This window comes from Eublepharis macularius, chromosome 9 (genome assembly GCF_028583425.1).
Source record: "Eublepharis macularius isolate TG4126 chromosome 9, MPM_Emac_v1.0, whole genome shotgun sequence".
NCBI classification, from domain to species: Eukaryota; Metazoa; Chordata; class Lepidosauria; order Squamata; family Eublepharidae; genus Eublepharis; species Eublepharis macularius.
In genome coordinates, this window is record NC_072798.1 from 84,899,559 (window position 1) to 84,926,146 (window position 26,588).

Genomic DNA, 26,588 nt, shown 5'->3' on the forward strand with positions numbered 1-26,588 from the left:
CAACATCCGAAATACAACAAGCACAATATCAAAAAGTCAAGCCAGTCATATTGTTGATTGACTTTCTGATTGGCACCACGGGAGGATTTTGATACCCTTTCGTAGAGGTTGCTTCGCCCCCCCCCCTCCCCTTGGCAGCCTCTTTGCACCTTGCCCCTCCCGGGCGCAGCTCCGCTCGCCCCCGCCGCCTCGGTGTCGCCCCCAGCAGCCGCGCCTAGCCCGAGTCCTCCCTTCCTTTCGCGTCGCGTCAGCAAGCCAAGCCCCCTCCGCGCCTGAGGGGGGGGGGCGGGGGCGGTGAGGCCAAGAGGCGCGCGGGGCCGCCGCGCAACAAACAATGCCAGGAGGCGACCCCTGGCGAGGCTTTCCCTCCCTTTGCGGGGCGCGCGCCTGCCTCGCCCGCGTGTCTCCCACTAGGAGCCTCTAGTGGGTAAGGCGAGAGGCGAACAAATAAAAAGCCTCCCCGGGTTTTGGCGGGCGGGGGGCCGGCCCGGTTGCCTCCGCCTCGCCTCCCCTCAGCCTCGCGCCCGCGCGGCGGCTACAGGTGTGTCTCCCCCGGGCGGCTCTCCTCCTTTCCCGGGGCAGGGCCGGCAGGAGCCAGCGAGCGAGAGAGGCGGGCGCTCCGGCGCATCATGTGATGAGTCCGTGGCTCTCGGCGGCCGCTCGGCTCGGCGCTCCCCTCCGCCTTTCCTCTTCTCTGGAAGCTGCTGCGCGCTCGCCCGGACGCGGAGGCTGCTCGGCGGAGGCGGCTGCCGGCCGACGCCTCCTCCTCCTCGTCGCCTCTCGCCTTCCCCTGCGGACCATGGGCGGCCGCTCGGCCGGGGCTGCTGCGCGCCGTCTCGGGGGGCTGCTGGGCTGAGGCGCGGCCGCCGGGGAGGGAGCCGCACACAAAGGGCGCCGCCAGACCCGCTCCTTCCTCCTCCGCCTCCCAACTTGGGTAAGTTTCCCCCCGCCGGCGCGCCGACCCCGGGCGCAGGGAGGCGCCACCTGTTGGAAGCCGGGCTCGCCGGGGCCAGAAGCGGCCGAACGCCCCGGAGGCGCTCCGGAGGGCCCCTGCCCTCGCTCGCCTCCCTTGCCCACGTTCGGAAGTTGAGAGCGCCGGGACGCTCCCGCCTTGCCCGCGGCGGCGCCTGGATCCGGGCTGCGGGAGCGGACCCCAGAAGGGGGGGGGGGTTTCCATTGGGGCTGCCGCTTCCTCCTCTCCCTCCTTGCGCTTTTCTTTGGGGGAAAGAAGTCCTACTTGCTCGCCCTCCCCTTGTTTGAACAGCAGATGGTTTCCATTAAGGGCAGAAAGCCTTGGCGCTCTCTGCGGTCAGCTCTGTGGCTGTGGACTTTGGTTAGGCTGCTCAGTGAAATGTCGAAACTTTCCTAACGTCTCTTCTCTCTCCACACCCCCTTTTCAATGTTCAACTTTTCAAATTTTAGTTGGAAATGTTGGAGGGAAGATCTTCAAGGTGCGAACGTGTGTATGTGAGAAAGAGAGAGAAAAGGAGATGCTTTTTTTTTTTGCTTCTTCTTCAGCAGCACCGGGTTTCTGGCGGAGCCGGCAGGGCTTTTTCTCTCTCTTTTTAAATACTTTGTTGTGATTATCCTCAGGAGTTTCATAATCGGCACTCCACCATTAAAACCCATTCTCTGGGATCTCATTCATTCTGGCTTGTGTGCGGTTTCGTCATTGGCGGAGGAGCATTTTGACACTTCTTGTTCTTGAGATTTCTGGCCTCTGTGTTGGGGCTGTGAAGGCTGATCTGGTTTTGTTATAGAGGAAGGCAAGGCTTCAAACTTTCTCATAAAACAGCCCTGTGCTGACAGCGTATCCTCCGTTTACTGTAGTCAAACAGAGCTGTGTGCTTGGTTTGTGACTCATTCTGGTTTATTTGCTTTGGAGCTGGGCAGCTTTGTCTTTTGGGGCTTGGGTATGCTGCGATCTGATTGACTGTCCTTGTGCACATATGATATTCTGGCAGTTTCGGTGAGAATGTGGTAAACTGTATTAAGGTAGCTGACTTGTGAGTTAATCAGTTAGCAAAGGTAACACCTGCATGCACACAAGCAAGTCTCTAAGGTGTGTCTGAGTAATTTATATGTTATGTGCATGCAAACTGCTTCTCTCCTCTCTCTCAATGTATACTTTTCATTTTTCACATCTGTTCCTCATCCTTCCACCAATCTTGGCAGGATTTGTCCCTCTTGCAACAACCCTAGGAGGTATCTTAGACTAGGAAAGATTGGCTTATCTAAACTCATCTGGTGAGCTTCAGAGTCCGAGTGGATGATTCAGAGCTAAGTCTCTAACCACTAGACTTCACTTATTTTCCCAGGAGGATAAAAACATCTTTTATTCTTTTTTTCCTCTTTGAAGTGCAGTTGGCTAGAAAGGCAAGTTCTTTTTGTTTGTTTCTCAATTCCTCCCCTGAAAAGAAAAGACTGTTGACCTGTGCTAACCTCTACTCGCATGTTGTGCTTGGTTACATTGAGCATACCTCAGGCCCTCTGATGCTATAACACAGCATGGTCAGTCAGAGAATCTAATGTGCGCACAGTTTCGTTAGACAGAATCACCACATCTTATTTTGTGCTGCAACATTGTAATACAAGCAAGCAAAACTTTATTCTGAAACATTTAAGGATGCTTCTAGACCTTCCATGTGCAGGGCCTGTCTTCTGCATGTTTACTGAAATGGGTCCTGCTCAGCTCTGTCGAATTTATTTGCAGATATGCACATATAGGATGGCAACTGTAACTCCTTATTGCAGCCATTAAATCAATATACTCTGCTTGTGGATCCCCCTTCCCTGAGGAATTGTGAGTTTGTCTTTTCTCAGTGTTGAATTTGCATAATGCCATCTTATAAATTTGGTGCAATGTTGCAAAAAGGAGCATTGACACCTCATGAGAGCCATCATGCAGTAGGGTTCTGGGATTGCAGAGTAGCAAGGCTCAGTGCAACATTTTTCAGATGCATGAAAATGGTAAGCATGAACGTAGTGGCACAGATCCACCACGGAAGAGGGAAGTTGGCGCGAGTAAAAAAGGAAGCGGAATAGGGTGAGGGTTAGGAAGTGGGCCAACCCAAGATTTCTAGTTTAGCCAATAGGGGAAGAGTTGTGTGGAAGAAGGGAAGAAAATCCCAGAAGATGCATGATGAGCAGATCGGATGATGGATCACCTTGCAGCCTCGTGTAAAAATCTCTGACACATCATGAGAGAAGCTAATAGCTTGGATACACCAATCATCTGAGCCGCTTGACCACCAATTAAATAATACAGCTTCATTCTTCTTAGCTGAAATATTTAATCATCTGCAAGAGAAACATGCATAATTAGTTGGGTGGAATAAAAACTTAGTTTACTCTGTTGTTAGTGAGAGTTCAACATGTATTAACTCAGCTTACCTGTTAGCTAAAAAGTATATCTGGTAGAACACATTGTTGATTCTGAATTAACAAGAATGGAGTTTGGGCATACTACTTAATGCATTCTGTTCGTACAGAATTACACAGTTTACAGTGTGTTCCTATGCAAAGTAATGCCAATCAAAGCCCGCAGATTTAAGTGGGGTTGGACTACAGTAACTCCGTCGAATCGACTGAATGTTTACAATATTTCTAGTGTTTTGTGGATCATGTTTTTGGGTTTCTTAAATCAGTGGCAATGGAACCTCTTCCGTTGGGGGGCTTCTTCTTATCTAGTTTCTGCTTCTAGTATAACAATATTTGTGTCACATGGCCAGAAAGGTATTATTTTCACATGTCGTGCTCTTGGAATCTAGAATGTCTTTCAGGTTCCCTCACAAATGCACCATTCTACCAGATGTATCAATGAAGTCAGAAGACTTGGCAGCCTGCTAAATGGTCCTATATTGTCCAGTTGACAGTATCATAATTGCACAATATCATGCCTCTATTTCATATAGGTTTGGTTCATCTTGCTCGCTCGTTGCCCGTTTGAAGTGCTTTTCGGCCTGAAGCAGAAAATTCAAATTGTACTCCCCCCCCGAATTTAAATGGGCTGCCAGTTCTCCTAAGCAAATCTCATTTAAATGAATGGGCAGTGCACAAAAGCATTACTGTGCTCATGCACAGCTCCTGTTTGTTTCAAAGGACAAGAGAACTTCCTGGTGATTTTGCCCCCAGTAGGTGCTATCTGTCTTGCTCTCTGCTGCCCTTAATGGTACCCAGCATCTGCTGCCCGAAGAGGCTGCCTCGCTTTGCCTCGTGCTAAAGCATTCTCTGTGCATGTGTACCATATTAAGTGTGCCCTTCTTTCCCACGTCTGTGTACCAACCTGGGTTGCCTTATTTGGTAAAGAATTGACTTCTGGTAAGAAGCGAAGGTGCTGGAAAGAATAGCAGAGTGGATTTCCGCTTTCCTACAAAAAGACTTTCATAGATGAGATGGTAGCTTTGCTTCATCTTGGGAACTTGGGATGGGCAGCTGCCTGGAAATCAATTGGACAATGTTTCTGGACCATAGAGGGGTTTGAGAGTCAGTCTCCCTCCCCCTCGTTATTTTCAAAGAGAAGTTATTTGGTTCGCAGGCTATACTATCTTAAACATGGCATGCTTTCAGAAAGTTTTCCAAACAATTTTTTTGTATGAAATGTTAGCTGCTGCTCATGCTTCAGGAATGCGTATGAAATAACTTGTGGCAACTTGTGGTTATTATGTTGAAATCTAGTTGGAGTTGAGCCTCTTGGGAGAGTAGTATAGGAAAACATTAGTACCTTTTAGTGTCTGGAAGGGGGGGAAGTGTGTGGGAAGGTGGATTTGATGTCATGCAGTAAAATAGATCTAATTGATTGTGAACTATATCCTTGATATACCTGATAATTCAAAGAAATAGTGTGGTAGTACGGAAGCATCATAACCTTTTTATCACTCTGATCTCCAAAATGTTCAGCTGGCAATAAAAAAAGTTCCAGAGTAAGCAAATTGCTTTATTCCATGGAGATTTTCAATATCTGAAGCACTGCCAAAAAGTAGTTTGGACGACATTGACAAATATTATATTAATACATGCCTTGTATCTGTCATTCCCACTTGTACTTTTATTATTCAGACAGAGTGAAGGTTTACAGACATAAATAGTCACTTCAGGATAACACAGCTACCATGTACTAGTCCTTTTTGGTTACTGGTTATGTCATTATGATTTCTAGATACATGCAGTGATAAAAAAAAAATTGGAGAATACAAACAACTTTGAGTTTCAAATCCTTATACTTGGCAGGGACGGGGGCATATACTTTAACATTATTTGTTCTGGTTCTTGTATACAGAGATGAAAGGTAAATATATGAGAGCCACTGTTTATCTTACCTCTTGGACACAGGAAATTTATTTATTTATTTAAAATGTTTGTATGCTGCCTTTTGTTACCCAAAACAGGGACCTTACAGTGGCATACACTAAAACAGGTTTGTTAAAAGCACCATTTAAAAACAATTTAACTTTAAAACATTTAAAATAGTAAACATTTAAAATAAATATGGCCATGCAAAGAACAGGAATGAGGGTCAACAACGGTTCTTGGGGTTACAACAGAAAAAACAAGAGTCTTAACTCCCTGGAAGAAGGCAGCAATGGGGGAAAGGATTAATCTCTCTGGGGAGGGAGTTCCACAGTTTTGGTGCCACTGGTTCAAATCCCACTACTGCCATGAGCTCAGTAGGTGGCCTTGGGTAAGCCACTCCTTCAGCCCCAGCTGTATTGTGGGGATAATAATAACTAACTTGTTCACCGCTCTGGGTGAGGCACTAATCTGTCTAGAAGAGCAGTATATAAGTGTGATGATGATGATGATGATGATGATGACTGAGAAGGCCCTTTCTCAGGTTGCTACTCATCTAGCCTAATGTGGCTGTTGATAGTGTAGGTCCTTTCATGCTGTGAAGGTTAACGTCAGAAGCCGAGCAGGTTGGAAGAAGCCCGCACTGTAATTCATTCTCATGGCAGTCCTGCACCACTTTCCAGGAAATCCTAGTTTAGGGAGCTACTATACTGTGGACTCTTGAGATGTGACTTCTGCCTTTTAACAATACAGTGGCAGGACTGAAAAGAATTTCTGTTATGGAAAGAACATTGGAAGGGGCTACATTTCTGAATAGGAAGGAAGGAGGATCTAGCACATCTTGGCAGCAAACTTTGTATTATTGCCATGTGCCAGTCTTTTGATTCTATCCAATGAAGAGTTCTTTTTATTCTTAGCAAAATGTTTATCTAATAGAGTTATGTCCTATGAACATAGGGTGTTTGCAATTGATAATGTCTTGAATGGAAAGGGACTGTGCTGTCCTCAAGCAGGACTATTCTGTCAATTTTGTGCGATTTAAGATTATGCTACATTAAAGGTGTCTAAAAATAAAGCTAGATTAAGGTACATATATTTCCTCCTCCTATGATGCCAATGGCCATGTGTGTGTGTTATGTGCCGTCAGGTAGCCTCTGACCCATGGCAACTTTATGAATGATAAACATCCAAAACATCTTATCATTAACAGACTTGCTCAGATCCTGCAAACTGGAGGACGTGGCTTCTTTTATTGAGTCAAGCCATCTTGTTTTAGGTCTTCCTCTTTTCCTACTGCCTTCGACTTTTCCTAGCATTATTGACTTTTCCAGAGAATCTTGTCTTCTCATGATGTGACCAAAGTACCATAGCCTTAGTTTTGTCATTTTAGCTTCTAGGGAGGTTCCAGTGGCCATATCTGAGATTAACTCCTGCCAACACTGTGGTGGTTTGGTGGGTCCAGGAAGTGATGCCTGTTGTCTTCTACTCTGCTAGTGGCTGAGAGCGAAAAATTGCAAAAAGGGGGGGTAGAGAGCTTAGCCACAATTCAACCACACACTACACAACCAAAAAAGCTCACCCCAGGCGGAAAAATGCAACTTTAAGCAATTTAAAGTTGCCCTTTCAGTGAAATTGGGGACTATACTAGCCTCAGCTATTATTGGCAATAATATTGTATAATTACTATTCTTTGGAATTACTTAATGTTCCTTGTATTTTTTGTATTACACATTTAAATTGCTTAAAGTTGCATTTTTCCGCCTGGGGTGAGCTTTTTTGGTTGTGTAGTGTGTGGTTGAATAGTGGCTGAGAGCGAGCTGAGCCTTTGGAGGGTACAAACATATTTTCATTGTGCTGCCCCAGGTGGTTGCTTGGGTGGCTTTACTGGAGAACCAGTCCTGCCTGCAATGCAAAGAAAATAGCTTACATGACCCGGGACAAGCCACACACTTCTGGAAAAAGCAGATAGGAAAAGAACTGATTAAAAATACCTGTCATGGCTGAAATGAGGAGATGAAGCTGTTGCTTGTGTTTTATATCCATGCAGAAACAAACCATTGTGAAGAATTATTGAGTTTTACATTGTTGTATACATTTTAAGGAAACCATTGGGTGTGTTGTAGTTCTTAAATAACTACATATGTTGGAGTTCCTTAGGTAAAGCAGATAGATATTATCAAAGAGTATGATGCAAAGTCTAACATGGTACTGACTTGTATTTTACAAAAATGAATAAATCAAAGCAGATTATCTTGAAGTCAATAATGTGTGTCTTTCAAGTATTCAGAAGTGGATTTTAAGTGTTTTGCTCTTTGCTTTCCTCCAGGGCAAACCCTGGATGACCTGAATTAAAAATCTATTAATTGAACAACAAACATTAGCCAAGTACTAGTTTTTCTCACAACCGTCTTAGTGGCATTACAAAAATCTGTTAAACATTATTTAGCGGCTGCATGTTGCATAATAAGCATGGTGCTGATCAGGAACTGATCAGGAAATGCCATATGGGCAAAGCTGAGACAGTGGCCGTTTTCACACTGCTTACTGGCCACGGAACATTGCACCAAGCTCCCGGAACAACAGCGTCTTCCTGATGCGATTTTGTGTGGTAACGGCAGTTCTCGTGCAAAATCGCGCCAGGAAGACGCTGTCGTTCTGGGAGCTTGGCGCCATGTTCCGTGGCTGGTAAGCAGTGTGAAAATGGCCTTCTATGAAAGGGTGTATGGGAGAGGTTGTCAGATGGGGTTTGCATCTCCTGAGTGTTGGAGAGATCCTGTTTCAGAAAACCTGTAAAGTCTCAGAGCCTGGCTTTTAGGGTAACCAGACTAATTTAGTGAATGCTTTAAAAGGAGACTATACCTGTCCCAGGGCCAATTTTCAGGAGAAATCTGGCTTAAGAATGGGAATTTCCAGGGGAAGCGCACCATTATACCGTGAGATTCTTTAGACTGTAGAAAGGCCAAGGAGTCATCATAAAAATGAATGCTTGACTGATAACTGTGCTCTGCACCCAGGAATTGACAGCTGAAATTTAACTGAATGAGCCCAGCAAATGGTGTGTATTATACTTGCTCAGTAAAGATGTTTGAACTGCAGACAACCTTATGCTATCTAAGCAAATTAATAGATGTGAATAGCTCGGCTAATGTGAAACTTAAAATGTAACACTGGGTTTCAGCTACTGGCTCTAGGTCTTAATAAAGGTTGATCCCACTATTGGTGCCATGATTTTATTTTGGATACTCATGACAGACAAGAATAAGAAAATCAGAGGAGGAGAGTTTTGGGTGTATGGAGTGCATTTATGTATTGCTATATCAAAGACAAAATTTTAAAAGTGTGTTCCTTGCTCTAGGGTGGCAGTTAGTCCTGCGTCAGCCAAGTTTGAACACTACTGATTGATCTATTAATACTAGTATCTCATATTCTGGCATAAAACAATTAAGACAAACAAGTGCAAGAAGCAGAGTATCATTCACCATAAGATCCCCATGTCCTTAAATGCCACATGAGTTCCAGATCTGTGCTCTGTCTAATCACAATAAAGTTGTTTGTTTGAAGGAGCCACAGGGCTTGCTGTTTTTGCTTCAGTCAACTAACACGGCTATCCTTTTGGGATTAATCAGAGTTTTGTAGCTGAAGCAGTATTCCTGCAGACGATGGTAGTGTTGAAATAGATGGCGCTTTCAGATTGCAGTTTCCTGGCCCACACTTTGCATTTCTGTGACCTGTGTTTGAATGTTCGGGGTGGTGGGGGGGGTGGTTGGTATCTGTGTTAGTCTATTGTAGCAAAACAAAATAGAAGTTCAGGGGCCACCTTAAAAGGCTAATGGCATTTATTCCATCCTGAGCTCTTGTGAGTCCGAGGTCACTTTTTCAGATGCATTATTTGAATGCCCAGGTCTTCAGGTTTTCAGATGTAATATTTCAGTGTACGGTTTGGGAACTTTGTGTTGTATAGCAGGTGCTGTTACACTTCACTCTTGGATCGTGCTATCCTAATTCTCCTCTGTGACATCCCAGACTGGCTGCCATTAAAAAAACTATGAGGTGAGATGGACTGATGAGTTTTGATCCATTAACGCTGTTTCTGAAATTATGTAAACTTCCTGTGAATATTTGTTTTTGAGGGCTCGTGGAAACTTCATAAAATTTTGGGCTTGAAAGGCTGTTGAGCCCTGATGCGCATATCGCAAAAAGCTCCTGGGCTCTGCTACAAACTGTAAGCAGTTGTTTCGTCTTGCCTTTTCTCTCTCTCCCATTTATCATTCTGTGATTTATTTTTAATCGCCAGATTGTGTTTATTCCTTTGTCATGTTTAACTGGCATAATTAAGGAGTTTGGTCTTTCATGTGCATATTAAAAATTAAATAAGCTCAAGTAATGTGAGAATGCATCAGTTTTCTTAAGGCTGCCTTCCTTGCAGTGGAAACTTTCTCAAAGCTGATATTTTGTGCCAAGCCAGTTGGATTATTACCCGCGTCATCATGAATCTTGGCTACTAGAACCCTTGGGTTTTCTCATAGAGCAGATGGCTAGGGCAGCTCAGCCAAGGTTTTCCTGGGTTGTTCTGGTATTTTACTCTCTTTCAAGTATTCAGTAGTTTTGGCTTCATGCTGAGATGATGACCCTTCTTCTGGATTTCCTTGTACTAAAGAACAGACTCGCTTTGTGGATGCTTGAAACAAACACTGGCTTTGCAGATATTCCCGGCCCTTTTCCTGTAGTTGCCATTATTTTGAATCATGATTATATTGGTAATAATCTGGCACTATTTAAAACTTGCTTTGAATAACCTGAGCTGTATAAATTTCTGTTAAAGTTGATGCTGTAATGCACAGCGGCATGTAAAACTTGAGTAGTCAAAGAACATTTACATTTCTTAATACTTTCTTTTTTTAATTAATATTTAAATCAGTAAATGATGGAATGCAAATGTTGAGAACTGTTAGTACTGAGAAGCTTCCATAGGTGTTCTCCTGTTGGGTTGGTTCCATAATCAATTTTCCATCCACGGAATGGACCTTTCTTGCCTCTCATCTCCCACTGCAGCCCACAGATCTCCATGTTGTTCTTGTGGGGGACAGGGGACCTGAGCAACAACATTAAGAGCAGAATACAGCAGGAAGGGAAAAACCAGTGGAAACCGCCTGTTCAGCCTGGATCCAACCCATTGAATGCTGTAGCATCACACCTTGAGGTTTCTTTAACACTGTCAGTTGAGTTACAGCACTATATTCTTAATTAATTGACATGTTCATTGAATGATAATGATTACAGTTATCAAAAATCCCTAGTACTTTATGGAGGGAAAGGGGAGGCAAGGGAAAGGAACGTTGTAGTATGTGACCAAATACCCTACAGATATGAACTGTATTCTTCTCCTGATTTGATGGGAAGAGTTACACCATCAGAGGAAATACCATTGGTGAAATCTGTAGGAGTTAGTGTTGGGCTTGCTGTTTGTAAGGAAATATCTTTTTGTTAGCTCTCTGAATTGGAAGTACATTGTTTTTTAACTGAAAGATATAGTGTGGTTTACTTGGAGGTAATGTGATTGCTGGAGAGAGGATAGATCTTTCTTTTTTCATTATTGTGTTTTGGTCTGTTTTCCTTTCTACTGCCCAAGTTAATTCAAAGAATATCATCACGTAACCCTTTCTACAGCCTGACGATGGGATTCTGTTGGATTAGGAGGGTCAGATAAGATGCCTTCCTGTGCCGATAGTCTTTCCTCAACTCAGCTTTAAATGCACAAAGAACACTATAGGCCAATGGTTGGTGTAGATTTTCCGGGCTGTATAGCTGTGGTCTTGGCATTGTAGTTCCTGATGTTTTGCCAGCAGCTGTGGCTGGCATCTTCAGAGGTGTAGCACCGAAAGACAGAGATCTCTCAGTGTCACAGTGTGGAGAAGAAGTTGGCAGGTAATTTATACTCTTGTCTTTATCTTCTCCACACTGTGACACTGAGAGATCTCTGTCTTTTGGTGCTACACCTCTGAAGATGCCAGCCACAGCTTCTGGAGAAACGTCAGGAACTACAATGCCAATACCATGGCTATACAGCCTGGAAAATCCACAACAACCATCGTTCTCTGGCCGTGAAAGCCTTTGACACTATAGGCCAACTTCTTCTGAAAGTCCATTGGGACTGGAGGAGCTATTGGAGCTGGGAAATGAATGAAGAAAGCATTAAGAGAGTAAAGGAGGCTGTGGCTGGATTTTCCGGGCAGCAGCAAGTATGTTAAAAAAGAACCACTTCCTAGCCCTGTAGAGCAACACAGGTGCTAGGCACAAGGCACAATATTTTTAGGTCTGGATACTTGAAGTTGTGCGCCACTATTTGTCTTTTTTTAAAAAAAAAATGCACAACATCCCTTAATGTAAGAGGAAGTGTTATCTTTAGCATGATAATCATACAGCCTGAAGCAGGTATATTAACCCAAACTACATATGAACGTGTGTTTTCTTGTATAAGCACTTGGATCGTAGTAGCTGGCATGGAAAACAGGAATATAGGAGTTAAAACATTAGTAATATACTCTACTACATGCTGGTCAGACTTCATCTGGAGTGTTGGATCCAATTCTGGGCTCCTCATGTTAAGAAAGCATGAGATCAACTTTAATTGGTACAGAGGAGAGCGATGAAAATGGTCACGAGTCTGGAAAAAGGGTCCTGTGAGGAAATATTGAAGGAACTGAGTGTGTATAACCAGCAGAAGACTAAGCAGAGACGTGACTAAGCTCTTCAAATACTTAAGAGTGCTTTCGCATGGAACAGCTTGTTTCCTGGTGCTCTGTATTGCAAAACTGGATCTAATAGACTGAAGTTATAGGAGGATACATTCTAGTTGAATGTTAAGAGAAACTTCATAACAGTGAGAACATTTTAACAATGGAATAACAACAATTGATTTATATACCACCCTTCTGGACAACTTCACTCCCACTCAGAGCAGTTTACAAAGTGTGTTATTATTATCCTCATGACAATCACTCTGTGAGGCGGGGGGGGGGGAGGGGGCTGAGAGAGCTCCGAGAAGCTGTGACTGACCCCAGGTCACCCAGCTGGCTTCAAGCGGAGGAGTGGGAGATCAAACCCAGCTCTCCAGATTAGAGTCCTGCTGCTCTTAACCACAACACCAAACTAGGGGAGGAGAAGGGAGGAGGTTGTCCTTTGCTGGAAATTGTCTAGAAGAGGCTGGATCTCCATCTGTTGGGAATGGTTCACTGTTGGATTTCCTGTCTTGAGCAGGGGGTTGAGCAGGTCTGTAAAGGCCTCTTTAACCTAGGATTCTGTGATGTCCCAATAGTAGTTGTCAGAATAGTTTCCTAATGGATCCTGCCTTGGCAGTGGCTTGTTCATTCACAAAACTTTTCTGTGTGTGTGTGTGTGTGTGTGTGTGTGTGTGTGTGTGTGTGTGTGTGTGAGAGAGAGAGAGAGAGAGAGAGAGAGAGAGAGAGAGAGAGAGAGAGAGAGAGAGACGAAGAGTATGTGTGAATTTAATGGGTATATATGCACTTGTTACTGTTGAAGAAAAGTCCAAACAATCCTTTGCTATGAAGAAGTTATGTATATGAGATTAAAACCATACATTGTTCCACAATTGCCTTATTATTAAAGATCAATCGTTCATAATTTAAATGCCAAAAACACTTGATTTTTTCCCTAGCAGGCTAAGTGTGACTGCATGGTTCCAAGAACCCCTGAAATTTTTTAATGGACAATAATATTTAATGCAGTTCTGTTAAAATATTGGCTTCTCAAGCCCATCTTGGTTGGGTTCTGATTGTTGTATTTGTAAACTTGAATCTGTTGGTTTACAAACAAACTTAGTGGTCCAACACAAATAATTCCTTTGTTACATTTACCAGTGAGTGATTGTTTGCCATTCATAATGGAATTCTGCAATGTGTTAAAACCTGTCAGATATGATTGATATGCTGTAGAGCTTGAATGAACTTGAGTGGGTAGAAACTTTATGCTTGGCCTATTGAATATTAAGGCAATAAAAGCAATAGTGCTCCTTGTTTTGTTTCCTAGTCCTGTGGGAATAGAAAACCATCTTTTAAAAGTTTTTAATATGTATCGTAGGTCATATCAGCAATTGAACTTATTTTCCCCTAGTGAATTACTTAATAGCCCATGGAAACTCCAATAGTAATTGTAATGAATGCACATCATTTTTTAAAAAGGTGTAAATTACAAATTCATATAAACAATTTAAATTTCTTTTGAGCTGTTTTCCCTGGGAAGCTAAACATGGATCTAATTATTGTATTTTAAAAGCCGTTATTCAAGCAGAAATTGCCTTTGTAGCTAAATTGCAAAAGTTAGTCAAGTTCCACAGGAGTAGGCTTGTTCCATGTTAATTAAAGGAAGTGGGGTCGTTCTTTTCCCCCAAAGCCCTACACCTATCATTGTCAGGTATTTAACTAATCTTGTTGCTTTCTTAAGTAAAGTTTGTGAATGATTCTGGTACTTAGTCAGCCCCTGAAAATGACATTGAGGCATGGAGAGAGCATAAAGAACCCACAAAGAAGTAGAATCTTCATATGATTCCGCTGGGAGTATCTACTTAATGTTACAGTCTTCAATTCTGCCTTGTACATCATCCTGAGTACTTGTGCTGAAAGGCAATGAATAAATTTTAAATAATAATTAATGCAACTCAAAGCAATGGGAACCAGGTTGTGTTCTCTGTTGAATGCAAGGTAATGCCAATAATCTCCCCTCTAATGTTTTCTTCCTCCTCATAAATGAAAGTAAGCAGATGGCCATAGCTTTTCCTTTGGCTTTTCAGATCTCTGAAACGGATTGAGGCCCAGAGGGATGCTAGGAAACAAACTGGGTTTTCTCCTTTGCTGAAACCGCTGCTGTGCCTGTTGTGCTCTTAGTTGAGAGAGACAAGCATTTAGAGTTGGTGATACTTGAACCAATTTTAAATGGCCAATAAGAACTTTTTATTGGAGAGGTGAGCAGTGTAGGTCTCAGATCACTGTCTCAAGCTTTTATTTGGGGCATTTTTTCCCCTTATAAACCAAACTGTCTGCAATAGTTGATCATTTCTGTATAACCTTTTTTAGTGTACAAAGGACTAGGTTCTCAAGACCACATAGTGGTGCTTCAGGGTAGAATTCTAATTAAACCTCAATATTTCTCCACACACACACCCCACACTTCATTTATACTAGTTGTGGAATAAGCTGATGCTACATGGCCGCCAAGGGCCAGTCCGAGCCGTTTGATGCAGCCGCTGAGTACTGGAACTCATATGTCTCCTGGTTCCAGTTCTACCTCAAGGCTAATGAGATCCCTGGCGCTGAGCAGGAGAAAAGCCACGTTCCTCAGCGTCTGTAGCCGATCTGTTTTTTAAATCATCCGCGCTCTAGTGGTGCCAGAAGAGCTGGAAGAGGCATTGCTCGAGACAATCAAGGCAAGCTGAAAGATCAGTTCGTGTTGCAACCATCAAGAATTGCATGCCATCATGTTTTCTACAGGTATGACCAGGCTCTGGGAGAAACGATCGCTACCTTTGTCATGGCCCTGCGGAAGTCAGCACGGCTCTGTGCATTTGCCAACATTGAAGAAGCCCTATGCGATCGATTGGTGTGTGGCCTCTGGGATGAAAAATTACAGAGATGGCTCTTTGTGAAAAGAAACCTCATCTTCAAAACAGCCTACGAGGAGGCCATTGCGGCGGAAGCAGCTGACCAATCCACCAAAGAGGTGCAGCAATCATGGAGTCCAACCCTACCTAAGAGGGCGGAACAGGTCCATCATGAGAGCCTCAACAGTGACTCAGAAGGCAACGATGAGGTTCACCGAACACAAGCGATGCAGCGCAAGTGCTTCGAACAGCAACCCTATCGGAGGTCCTCCTATGCCAGCTGTGGGGGAAACCACGAGCAAAGGACCTGCCGATTCTGCAATGCCAAATGCCAGGCTTGCAGGAAAAGGGGGCACATCGCACGGGCCTGCAAAGCTACCAAGAAAGGAGATTTCCCACTGCAGACTTCACGTCTGACTCCGTGCCAACAGTGGCCAGCAGAGAAGGGTTCTCCGTGGCCTGAAGAATTCCACTCCATGACCAAATGTTCTGGCAGGACCATTGTCCTGAACACTAAAATGGCCTCCAGACAAAAGATCTGCATAATGGTGTGCATTGAAGGGACGCCGTACGTGATGGAGGTTGACTCCGGGTCAGCTCTCTCAATCATCTCCATGGAGACCCTTCGCTGAGTGTGTCCTGGGGGAAGAACCATCCGCTCGAACCTTGCGATTTAATCCTGACAGACTTCCAGGGTCATCTGGTGCCTGTAGTGGATGTCGGCACATTCTCAGTCAGCTACAAAGACTTTCATGGCCCTCTCCATCTGGTCATTGTCAAGGGACGCCTCACAAGTTTGCGGGGACTTGATTGGTTTGAGGCATTGGGCATCCACGCCACTGGAGTACAACAAATCAACCAATCAGAAATCTAGGCAGTATATGCCAAGTTTCCTGCCATATTCAATGTCTCGTTAGGGCGCTACATAGGACCGCCGGTCTCCTTCGACCTCAATCCAGCAGTACACCCAACCCATTTGAAGGTACGTCAAGTTCCCTTCACTCTCAAACCATGCATCGATGAAGAACTTGAGCGACTGATCACCCAGGGGGTCCTTGAGTCTGTGTTGCTCACCCATTGGGAGACTCCATCAAGTCCAACAGGGCAGTATGCATTTGTGCGGACTACAAATGTACCATAAACAAGGCTCTCCAACAGTGCACATACCCGGTGCCAGTCGTCAGTCACCTCTTGGCATCACTAGCGGGAGGGAAGATCTTCGCGAAGATTGACCTGGTGCAAGCCTACCAGCGGCTCCAGTTCAGGGTCAGTGTGGCCCCCAGAATCTTCCAGGGACTTATGGAAAGGCTGCTGAGGGGCATTCCAGGAGTACTTCCATATTTTGATGACGTCCTGATTGCAGGGGTGTCCTCTACCAAACTTGCTTGACCGCCTTTGTCAAGTTCTCCATCACCTCCAGGACGCCGGGTTTAAGGTGAAGAAAGAAAAGTGCCAGTTTGGCGTACTGCAAGTGGAGTTCCTGGGGTTCCTAATCGATGCCGATGGCATCCATCCTACAGACAGCAAGGTGAAAGCCATCACCAGCACGCCGCTGCCTCGTTCCAAGAAGGAACTGCAAGTGGGGCTCCTGAACTTTTGTCATTCATTCCTGTTAGAAAAACACGCTCCCTGGACCTGGGGCCGGAAGCACGCTCAGGCATTTGCTGCCATTAAAGAGCTCCTATCGTCCAACACTGTGCTGACACACTTTGACGAACACAAGCTGCTCATCCTCACCTGCGACGCTTTGCCTTATGGAATCAGCATGGTCCTGAGCCATGGGATGTCAAATGAATGGGAGGCCCCGATTGCTTATTTCTCTCAGACCCTGTCACCAGCAGAGAGGAACTATGCCCAAACAGACAAAGAAGCTCTAGACCTGGTCTCAGGGGTTAAGAAATTTCATGACTATGTCTACAGGTGCAAATTCCATATCACTACCAACCACAAGCCTCTCCTAGGCCTCTTCGCTTCTGACCAGCAGACTCCGCAGTTCATGTCTCCCGGGATGCTGCACTGGGCAGTGTTCCTGTCGGCCTATGACTATGAACTGTTTTATTAATCAGGCAAAGCCATAGAGCATGTTGATGCCCTCAGCTGTTTACTGCTGTCAGGAACTACCACCGACCTTTCTCCTGCACACGGGGTCATGCAATTAGAGGACCTGCCTCAGCCACCCCTCCTGACATCAGACATTGTTGTCCATTCCGCCAAGGACCCCACGTTCTCCAGGGTCCTCAACTGGGTGTGGAGGGGGTGTCTGGTCTGCGTAAAAATGAGGCAGTTATTTTAAGGATCCACCCAGTGTTCGAAAATAAAAAGACCAGAGCTTTTGGTTCTTATTTGGAATCTTAGCTAAAGATTGTTACACTTGTTTTTCCCCCTCCCCTATTTAATTGGTTTCTAAGTCTTAATTATGGTTAACATCTGAATTTATGCTCTATTTCAAGTGGTTTTTTTCCTACTACTTTAATATATTTCACAGCTGGGGCTTGTTGCTCAGCCCTGGGACCACGTCTCATGGCCTTGTTTGGAGCCTGGGAATTCTCTTCTCCTGTGGAGTTCTTCCTGCTTCCACAGCCCATGCTGAGGGTGTCATGGGATTGCCCTTAGTGTGCCCTGTGCAGGTTGTTTTTTAGCATGCCCTCCCAACTGGATGTAGTTGGCTGGCTGCATGTTGAAAGGTGGTACACCCAGTGTTTGACATGTGCCAGTACGAGTGATCTGAGCTGGAGTGGGTACCAAAGGGTGTATGATTTGGCCCCTGTTCTATTCAGTTCCCTCCTCTTTCTTTTTAAAAGTACCACATTCCATTTATCAATTAAGAAAAATCCTACTATACAATGAAGTGTTTGTGCACTTGCTCAGGGTGTACTTTCCCTATTTTGTAAAGATGTTCTAGATCTGGGATTGCTACCCTTTCCTTTAAGGAGAGCAACTTCTGAATAATGAAGAATATCTGAAGCTGATACTGTCGCCACCTCCCTTCCCCAGCATGTTAGAAGATTTATTCTGTCTTAGAAACAGAGCATGGAATAGGAAGAGCACCAGAGCTGCGCAGAGTCGTGTTGTTTCAGTTCTTGTTCTCAGGCCCATTTTTCAAGACATCAAGCATCTTAAATGTAAATTACTTTGGAGATTATTTCTCTTTCACAGGATAATCTGGTTATCAAAACATAGTATCTCAATTGCTGAATAACCCTTGTGTTTGTTAATTATAATTTTGCAATCTGTGTTCCTTATGGCGCTGCTGTTCAATGATTATCATGTACAGGTGTGCTTTATAAGGACTCCCCCCTTTTACTTTTCCCAGTTGCAGCAATCACTCATTATCTCTTCATTTCAAATCTCAAGTCTGCACATAAATGGGCATTTCACATACATAAACAGTGGCTCAACTGTTGGGACTCCCCTCCTGTGCTAATATAAAGCTGCTCTTGAGATCTTGTCACCTGTGATATGGCCAATTGACTTGAATGAAAATTCTGCTGGTAGAAATTAGTCTAGAACTTGCAAGAGATGGGCAGATTGGTCATTATGTTGATATTTATATATTTGCACACAAATATTCAATTAATCATGGCTTGCATAAGAAAAAAATTAAAACAAATAACATTATTATATAAACAATATTATTATACAAATTAGAAAATCTAGCCACAAATCTAAGAACCTAGCTTCCAAAAGCTTATCAGAATACATTCTGTAACCTGTCTCAGAAAAGAGGTGAGTAGAGTAGATAAGCTGAAGTTTCCAGGGGGTATGACTTCTACAGCTCTGGGGCCACCGGGGCAGCTCCTTGTTCTCAGTTATTTAGGCCATTGAACAATTAAAAATGGTGTCCGAACCACTATACATCTCAGGATGGGGCATCAGTAGAGAAAAGGGTGATGTTCAGGACCCAGATTGTTCAGGACTTTCAAGGTCAAAGTCAGCCACGTGAATTGGACCAGGAAGTGGGCTGGCAGCCAGCAAAACTATTTCAAAATTAATATTTGATTGTCATTTACAATCAGACAACTGCTTTAGAAATCAGTTGAAGTTTCCAGATCATCTTGTAGGCAACTAGAAGTCTGCAAAGTATGACATCCAAGACCTTCACTGTATTCGCTCCTTCCCATCATGTGACCATGGACCTGCCTTTAAAATGTGAGGTGTTTTTCTGAATGTTTAAGCTGACATGGAGCAACATTTCAGGAGGTTAAATAAAAAGTATTAAATGCAACACTATAAAAATTAAACATGTTACTCAGCAGCAGTAAAAGCAACCTTAAAAGCGGGATAATCTGCCAGCACTTGGAACAACAAAAAACATTTCAAACTCTTAGTAGAAATTATAACATTAATGATCAAGATCTCTTATTTTAGTTCATTACTCAACAACAGCTCAACAATGGTCCTGATCCAAACTTCCTGTACTGTACAAGAGCAAGATCTCTACCAGAAGAAAGAAACATACAGGAGAATGGCGCTAAGCTATACAGGACTCTGGGCAGGGCCCAACTTGGAACCCATGGGACCGTGGCTCTTGTTGGTACCTTTCTTGGTGCCTTCCGAGTGTTTTTAGAAAGTGGAAGGGGGTCAGGTGGGCTTTTGCCCAGCAGGGCTTCTGATTGGCCATCGGATTGACTGTGCAGGTTTTTAAAAAGTTGCTTTAGCAACAGCTGCCATGATGGAACAAGGATCTTCACTGAGAGACTGAAGGTAGGCTGAGCGCATACATAAAATAATTTTAAACAATATGTTCATTTTAAAAGGCACTTTGTTAAAATCTTGAGCCAGAAATGTTGAGCAGTTGCGATTGGTTGTGCATGACCCTGACGTTTTGTGATTGGCTGTGCCTCATGGGGCAGCTATTTTCCAGTGTCCTACCACCCTGTGTCAGAATTCCCAAGTTGCCCACAGGCTCAAAAAGGCTGGGACCCCTGGCTTATACTATGAGTTGAATCACGTGGAATATTCTGTTTCATTATTATGTCTAAAGTAGATGTTCTCTTAATGCTGTATAAGTAACCACAATTGGAGCCAATTTCTATAATAATGTTTCCAGGCATTTGATTGATTGCTTCCCTTTCATCTTGTTATCTCCAGTGAATTCCAGAGAGTTAAGGCACACGTGTCAATAGAAAAGCTTTTCCTTGCCTGAACGTACTGTGTGTTCATAGGCACTTGGCTGGCTCTGGGATCACTTGCAAGAATGGTCTAGTTCACAAAAAATAAAATGTGTGAATTTGCCAGAAACTAAGTTTGACTTCTGTAGGGCCTAAGTAATTACTTTTATATTTTCTCCTTCTCTTCCTAAATGCAAATTTCTGATTGGATTTTATTCCCTTTAGTAAAACAGGTCCCCTCACTTGACATTGAAAAAAATCTGTTACCTTCCTAGATGTTTTGCTTGGCCTTGCTTTGATCTGAAATTGTAGTCCATATTGGGCATGTAGGAAGTTTAAGTGATGAATGTTACAAATGCATGGCCAGATGGTGTAATCATCGAGCTAGCATTTCATTTTTGTATGAAATAAGAAGTGCAAGAAATAAACAGCTGGCACTCTGCAAAACTGAAAGCAGGCCGTGTCATGTAACTTTTGCCTTGCATTCCACAGCCTAGTTCTACAAACTTGCTGGACTGCCTGAGAACCAGTGCAAGAAGTCTTATGCAGCTATGGGCTGGACACGCATCCATTCCCCTTGAGAATAGCTGCATGCCCTGCCTTTGGCAACGTTATTACCTGTCCTGATCTAACAAATATAGTCTGTGAATTCCCCTACTGTTGTACCTTCTATAGAAGGTCCATGCCACTTGCATCTGTATTTTAAGAGTACTTTTTTCCAGAGACAGATGTGACTCGGTTCTGTCCTGTTAAAAAGCTACTGTATTTCTATGTAAGTGCTCTGCTTTTTTGTCTCAGACTTTAAATGTCGTGTTGCTGTGTGAATCCACCTCAGTCTACATGGTGTCTGTGTTGTTGTTTTTTTAAAAAAAAGGTATTACGTTTTTAAAGGAACTGATTTCAATGAAACTGGCATGTGAGAGACTGTTACCTAATATCTTCTAAGCTTTCTGTTCAGCCTTTTCTGAGATAAAGTACTTAAACGCTCCAGCCAGCACACCGGTGGGTCCCGACCGATCAGCTTGGGGAGTTGCAAAATGAGCAAGCAGAGGTGGTAACACAGTGCTTCCCACACATTAATTCATTCCCCCTTTCCTATGAGTTCACTTCATCACCCTTTGCTTTTAAACCTTGTAAATGGGGTGATAATTTTTAAATAAACAAACCTCCTTGCCAGTTTCTTCCCACGGTAGTTGTAAAATAAATAGAGTACTTAAAATTATTTTTGTATGCCTTTCCACTTTATTCCAGGGCAGTCCAAACCTTTGAACTTTCTTTCAAGCTTTCTTTTTAAACAAAAAAAGTAGTTTCACTCATTTTAGAGCAGAATATATTGTCTATTCCTCAACATAGGAATGAACACCTGTGAAATCAATTGTAGGTATACATTTCTTTTTCTCTTAGATAAACATTTGAGAGTTTAAAAAAAAGATTACAGTCTTATGCACAGTGTTTGGTATGCTTGAATTCTGCCTTTCTATTAAACATAGTGTTCGAGGTGATTCACAAAAAATACATCCATAAAACAATAAAACTTTTTCATCAAAAGGTGTACAGCCGTAAAATTACAAAAAGCAGTAATGATCAAAACAGTGACTGGACAGAACAGTGCAACGCTATATTCAGGGTTTTTTTTCTGGGAAAAGAGGTGGTGGAACTCAGTGGGTTGCCCTTGTGGAAAATGGTCACATGGCTGGTGGCCCCGCCCCCTGATCTCCAGACAGAGGGGAGTTTAGATTGCCCTCCGCACCACTCCAGCGGCACAGAGGGCAATCTCAACTCCCCTCTGTCTGGAGATCAGGGGGCGGGGCCACCAGCCATGTGACCATTTTCAAGAGGTTCCGGAACTCCGTTCCACCGCGTTCCAGCTGAAAAAAAGCCCTGGGCTTCCTAATGTTGACTGTGCCTTCATCTGTCTGTGGCTGGTGGGATGGGCTTGAAGTCATCTTCATTTTTTGGCGCACTCATTACTAATACGTTTTGTTCTGGTATTTGTTCCATTTCCTTTCAGAATATACATTTGTTTTAGTCAAGCAGCATTTGTAGTCACATGAATCATAATGAAGACAAATCTATTTCTGAGTTATTTTAGAATAGGTTCATATTTTTAAAGCCCCAGCCTATCTTGGGGAAAAGAAAACTGTATTAACAATTCACATTTGCAAAACAGTAACTTCAGCCTGCGGTGTAGTATTAATTTGAATCAGGAGTATTCACAGTGATCATTCCTTTCATTTGTTTCTTTCCCCCCTGTACTTGCAGTCCTAAAGTAATTGCCACAACAGATGTCCAGCTCAGATGTAGTCTCAGGCACAGTCCATGAGGCATTACTTCTGTGTAGCCTCTTTTCATTTAATTCTGTTCCTGCCATACAACTTGTTGAAATGAATGGAGATTTCCCAGATATCTCTTTATATATGCAAGACCTGTTAAGAAATCACAGGAGGTTTTCTTTTGTTAATCATCTCTTTTATTTAGCTGACAAATTATAAGATACTGCAACATTTTAATGGGATAACATTTTCAGGCTAATTTATGATGTTTTTTCTTTACTGAATTGCCGAAATTGTTGAGGAAGCAACATTTTTAAATGATTGCTTTCAATAATAAGACCAGTTTTGGACCCACTTTCATATCCCCCAAACCCCTCCCCGATTTAAACAAACTCTGTAAGTAGTCATGCTGAAGGAAAATTGCACCCCGTTTCCAGAGCTGCTTTTTTAGGCTAGATATTCAGAATAAAGATAAAAATAAAAAAGAGGGAAGATATGGTAACAAGTTGGCTTCTAAAATCTTAAGATAAAATACAGGACAAACATCTTGGAACCTGTCTGCTCCTGATACCATGTAATTGAATTAAGTCTATTTGTCTTATTTAGCATGTAGCTGTAACTGCACTAGTCGACTCCATTCCCAGATTTGTGCTGTCTTACTCTGATTCCATCTTGGCTAAATTCATTTTGGCAGCCATTTTAGGAGCTTGCAATGCCATATTTTGGAGAAGCTAAAGGCAAGGCTCTCTTCAGGCTATGCTAACAAGTGGACATAACTTTGGATGGGAGACTGATGCACTGATGGGACATCTGCATGCCTACCCATTGCTACAGGGGCTTGCACCCATCTAGAGCTAGAGCAACATAATTTCATCAGCAAGGACCAGTCTTCCTAAGCACAAAATCTAATTACTATCAAGCAGCCAGGTGCACTTGATTAATTTTACTGACCTTGTCTGAATGTCTCCTACCAATCTGCCACAAGCATGGGTCAAGCCTCTACCATGCTGGCCATTTTTGCCCACTCTGTCTAAATGCAATCCCCTTTCGTTACCTTTCTGGGAAGCCTTCCTTCCTAAATAACTCAAAGTCAGAAAACCCACAAATTGTCATCCTGGACTTTCCCTGAATTCCTGGCTGTTACAATTATTTATTTGCTATTCTTCTGTGCGGGCTCCTATAAATATTGCTGTTCTGCCTGCTATAGGCAGGAGTCTAATCACCTCTGTTGGCTCAGAGGCTGCCCAGTTTGGTGTAGTGGTTAAGAGAGGCAGGATTCTAATCTGGAATTCCGAATTTGATTCCCCACTCCTCCGCTTGAAGCCAGCTGGGTGACCTTGAGCCAGTCACAGCGCTTTCAGAGCTCTTTCAGCCTCACCCACTTCACAGGGTGATTGTTGTGAGGATAATAATAACACACTTTGTAAACCGCTCTGAGTGTGGCATTAATTTGTCCAGAAGGGCGATATATAAATAGAATGTTAATATTATTCTCTTTTGGAACCAGCCAACCTTTTCCTTGGGACCTTCAGAAGTCCTGCTTGAGATTCTCCTTTCTCGCTGACTAAAAAAAATACAGTTCACTCCATCACCGAGGGTACAGCTATTGTCCAATCACAGCAGACTCCATTCACCCCTCCAGCTCCTCCCTCCTTTCTTCAGAGGCCTGCATTTAAACCCATGGTAACAAATCTTTTAAAAAACCTCACATTAGCAAGCAGAAATAAAATCCAAATTCAATACATTACTTGGAAAAACAACCTGAGTCTATTACTTATAGCTACTCAAGTAATTGTTTTGTGGAACTCAATAGTGGTCTACCTGGTAGGCAGCGCCATACCTAGCGATGTTTTGCTCAGGGAGGGGGACAATTTTTGCTCTGGGGACCAGCCATTATATGTCTGTATGAAGCTCGAGGGGAGGGGAACCAGGGGGAGGGAGAACTGAGGCTTGTGGGGAGAGGGCCTGTAAAAAACACTAGGGGGTCAGGTCCTCTGGTCCCCGTGGTAGCTACGGGCCTGCTTGTAGGGTTGGCATCTTGTTGTTTAACACCCAGTAGGGCTTCAGATTTGTCTCTCAGTCTCAAGCTGAGAGTTAGCCAGAGAGAGACGAGTGGTGGTGACTGTTACCCTGGGAAATGAGCATTCAGTCCCCTGTTTTGAGTGTTTTGCCTCTTGCCTTTGCACTCAAACCTACATTTCCTATTTAAAGCTGAATAGTGAAAGGTACATTAAAAGAGGTACAACTAAGTATGAGGTTCATAAAATAGATAAGTGGGATGATCCAAAAGTGCAGGGTTGGATTCGCCATAAGAGTTCACAGGAGGAGTCAGTGGAGGTGCTCTCTCCCTGTTTCTCCCATTCTTGAGCAGCCTCCTCTGTACAGATCAGTGCATCCCCGTAAACAAAATGAACTGTGTGATGGGGGCAGCAGTGGCAAAGGGGAATCAAGTAAAATGGCCTGTTTCCCGCCCCCTCCATTCTGTTTGCAGCTTGCATTCCTTTTTGTTTCCATAGTCTTCTGTCCTATGCAGCATTTTGCTCACGTGGCTTTGTCAATCCTCAGAGAGGAGCTTCAGGAGAAACAGCAGGCTGCTTGAGGAAGGGGGGAGATGGGTGGGGGAATCCACATTGCTGAAACCTTCCATGAAGTCTTCTGGTGGATCCAGCCCATGAACCACACAGGAATCTACCTTATACTGAATCATTCCATTGGTCCATCAAGGTCAGTATTGTCTACTCAAACTGACAGCGGCTCTCCAGGGTCTCAGGCAGAGGTCTGTCTTTCACATCACCTACTACCTGATCCTTTTAACTGGAAATGCCGGGAATTGAACTGGGGCTTCCTGTATTCCAGGTGGATGCTCTGCCACTGAGCTACGGCCTCTGTTCAATACTCTGTTCTCCCCCTGCACACATTGTAACGCTATTAAATTTTAACAGTATATATTATCACTTCTTTTTAAATCCTCGATTTGTGTTACCCCCTGTCAGTTGTATGTACCTGTTCATTTTATATTAATATTTTAAAAATACAAAGGTTAAAATCCTTGTGGTACTGGGGACAAGTGCAGGTCATGTTGATGTGTATTTTCCCCACTTTGACTTTCTGGCTATAAACATGCAGGGCTTTTTTCCAGCTGGAATGCGGTGGAACGGAGTTCTGGAACTTCTTGAAAATGGTCACATGGCCGGTGGCCCCGCCCCCTGATCTTCAGACAGAGGGGAGTTTAGATTGACCGGCAGCACGGAAGGCAATCTAAACTCCCCTCTGTCTGGAGATCAGGGGGTGGGGCCACCGGCTATGTGACCATTTTCTTCGAGGGCAACCCACTGAGTTCCACCACCTCTTTTCCCTGAAAAAAGCCCTGTAAACATGGCGTCATAAACACTGACAGAGCTACCAACTACCTGGAGCTTCCACATGAGAGAGAATCCAAGAGCTAGAATTTCAAAGCCACAATCTTCCTCCTTTTCAATGAGACGGTTTCTTGCTCTGCTTGCATACAACCTCCGCATCACATTTGTTTAAGAAGTTTATCACTCAATCTTCCATTCTCTGCAAAAATAGTTGTATGCACTCTGAACTATACTATGCCCTTTAGGAAAGGTACTTTGCATTAAATATACTGACTTTCTGTGAGTTTCAGATCTTTACCATCTGTCTTAACTTCATCTGCACAAACAAAAAAGTAAGAAAGTATATGGTGGTGGGAGGAACCGCTTGATATTGACAGTGGTTTTATAGAATATTCTTGAGAGTGCAGAGCTGTTAAATCGAAGCATTTAAATAGCTTGCTGCTTACAGATTCCTTTTTTGATGGCAGTGGGGAGAAAGCAAAATCAGCAGGAAGATGCATGACAGAAGAGCTTCTCGCTCATGTGTGCAGCACCAGAGCTCAATTTTCCATATTGCTGCAGTTCTAAATATTTTAATATTTTTGCAGCGGGCAAATGTGTCTGTGAAAATGCAGTATTGGTTTAATTGCTAATCTTTTTTTCTCCTTCAAACACTAGGCAACGAAGGAAGAACAGACCATGTAAATGATTTTGTTTTAAACCCGCCTTTTCATTCAGGTCCTCTTTACATTGCTTTAAACTTTTGCCTCAGGAGGACCCTGGTCACAACCAACACTCCTTTTATTTCCACACACACACAGCTTCAGGTATTCTCTTCCTAGGCTTATACCTGAAGAACACCTGTGGCATTTTGCCCTTTTGTCTGACCTATATATTTCTGCCTCCCTCCCTCAAAATGTTTAGACTTCCTTAGATCTCCTCTGTTTAACTGGTATTATAAAAA

General features: G+C 43.5%; 1 protein-coding gene across 3 annotated transcripts in view; it reads left to right on the forward strand.

Annotated features, from left to right (window-relative positions):
* The first annotated feature begins 302 nt into the window (after positions 1 to 302).
* PLXNB2 (plexin B2) overlaps positions 303 to 26,588 on the forward strand; it is a 400,939-nt gene continuing 374,653 nt past the window's right edge. For 2 of the 3 annotated variants that reach the window (XM_054989405.1, XM_054989403.1), the window contains exon 1: positions 768 to 934. The gene's annotated coding sequence lies outside the window, so the exon portion shown is untranslated. Of the gene's footprint in view, positions 428 to 767; positions 935 to 26,588 lie in introns of those variants that run through there. The other variant, XM_054989404.1, reaches the window with a different exon arrangement.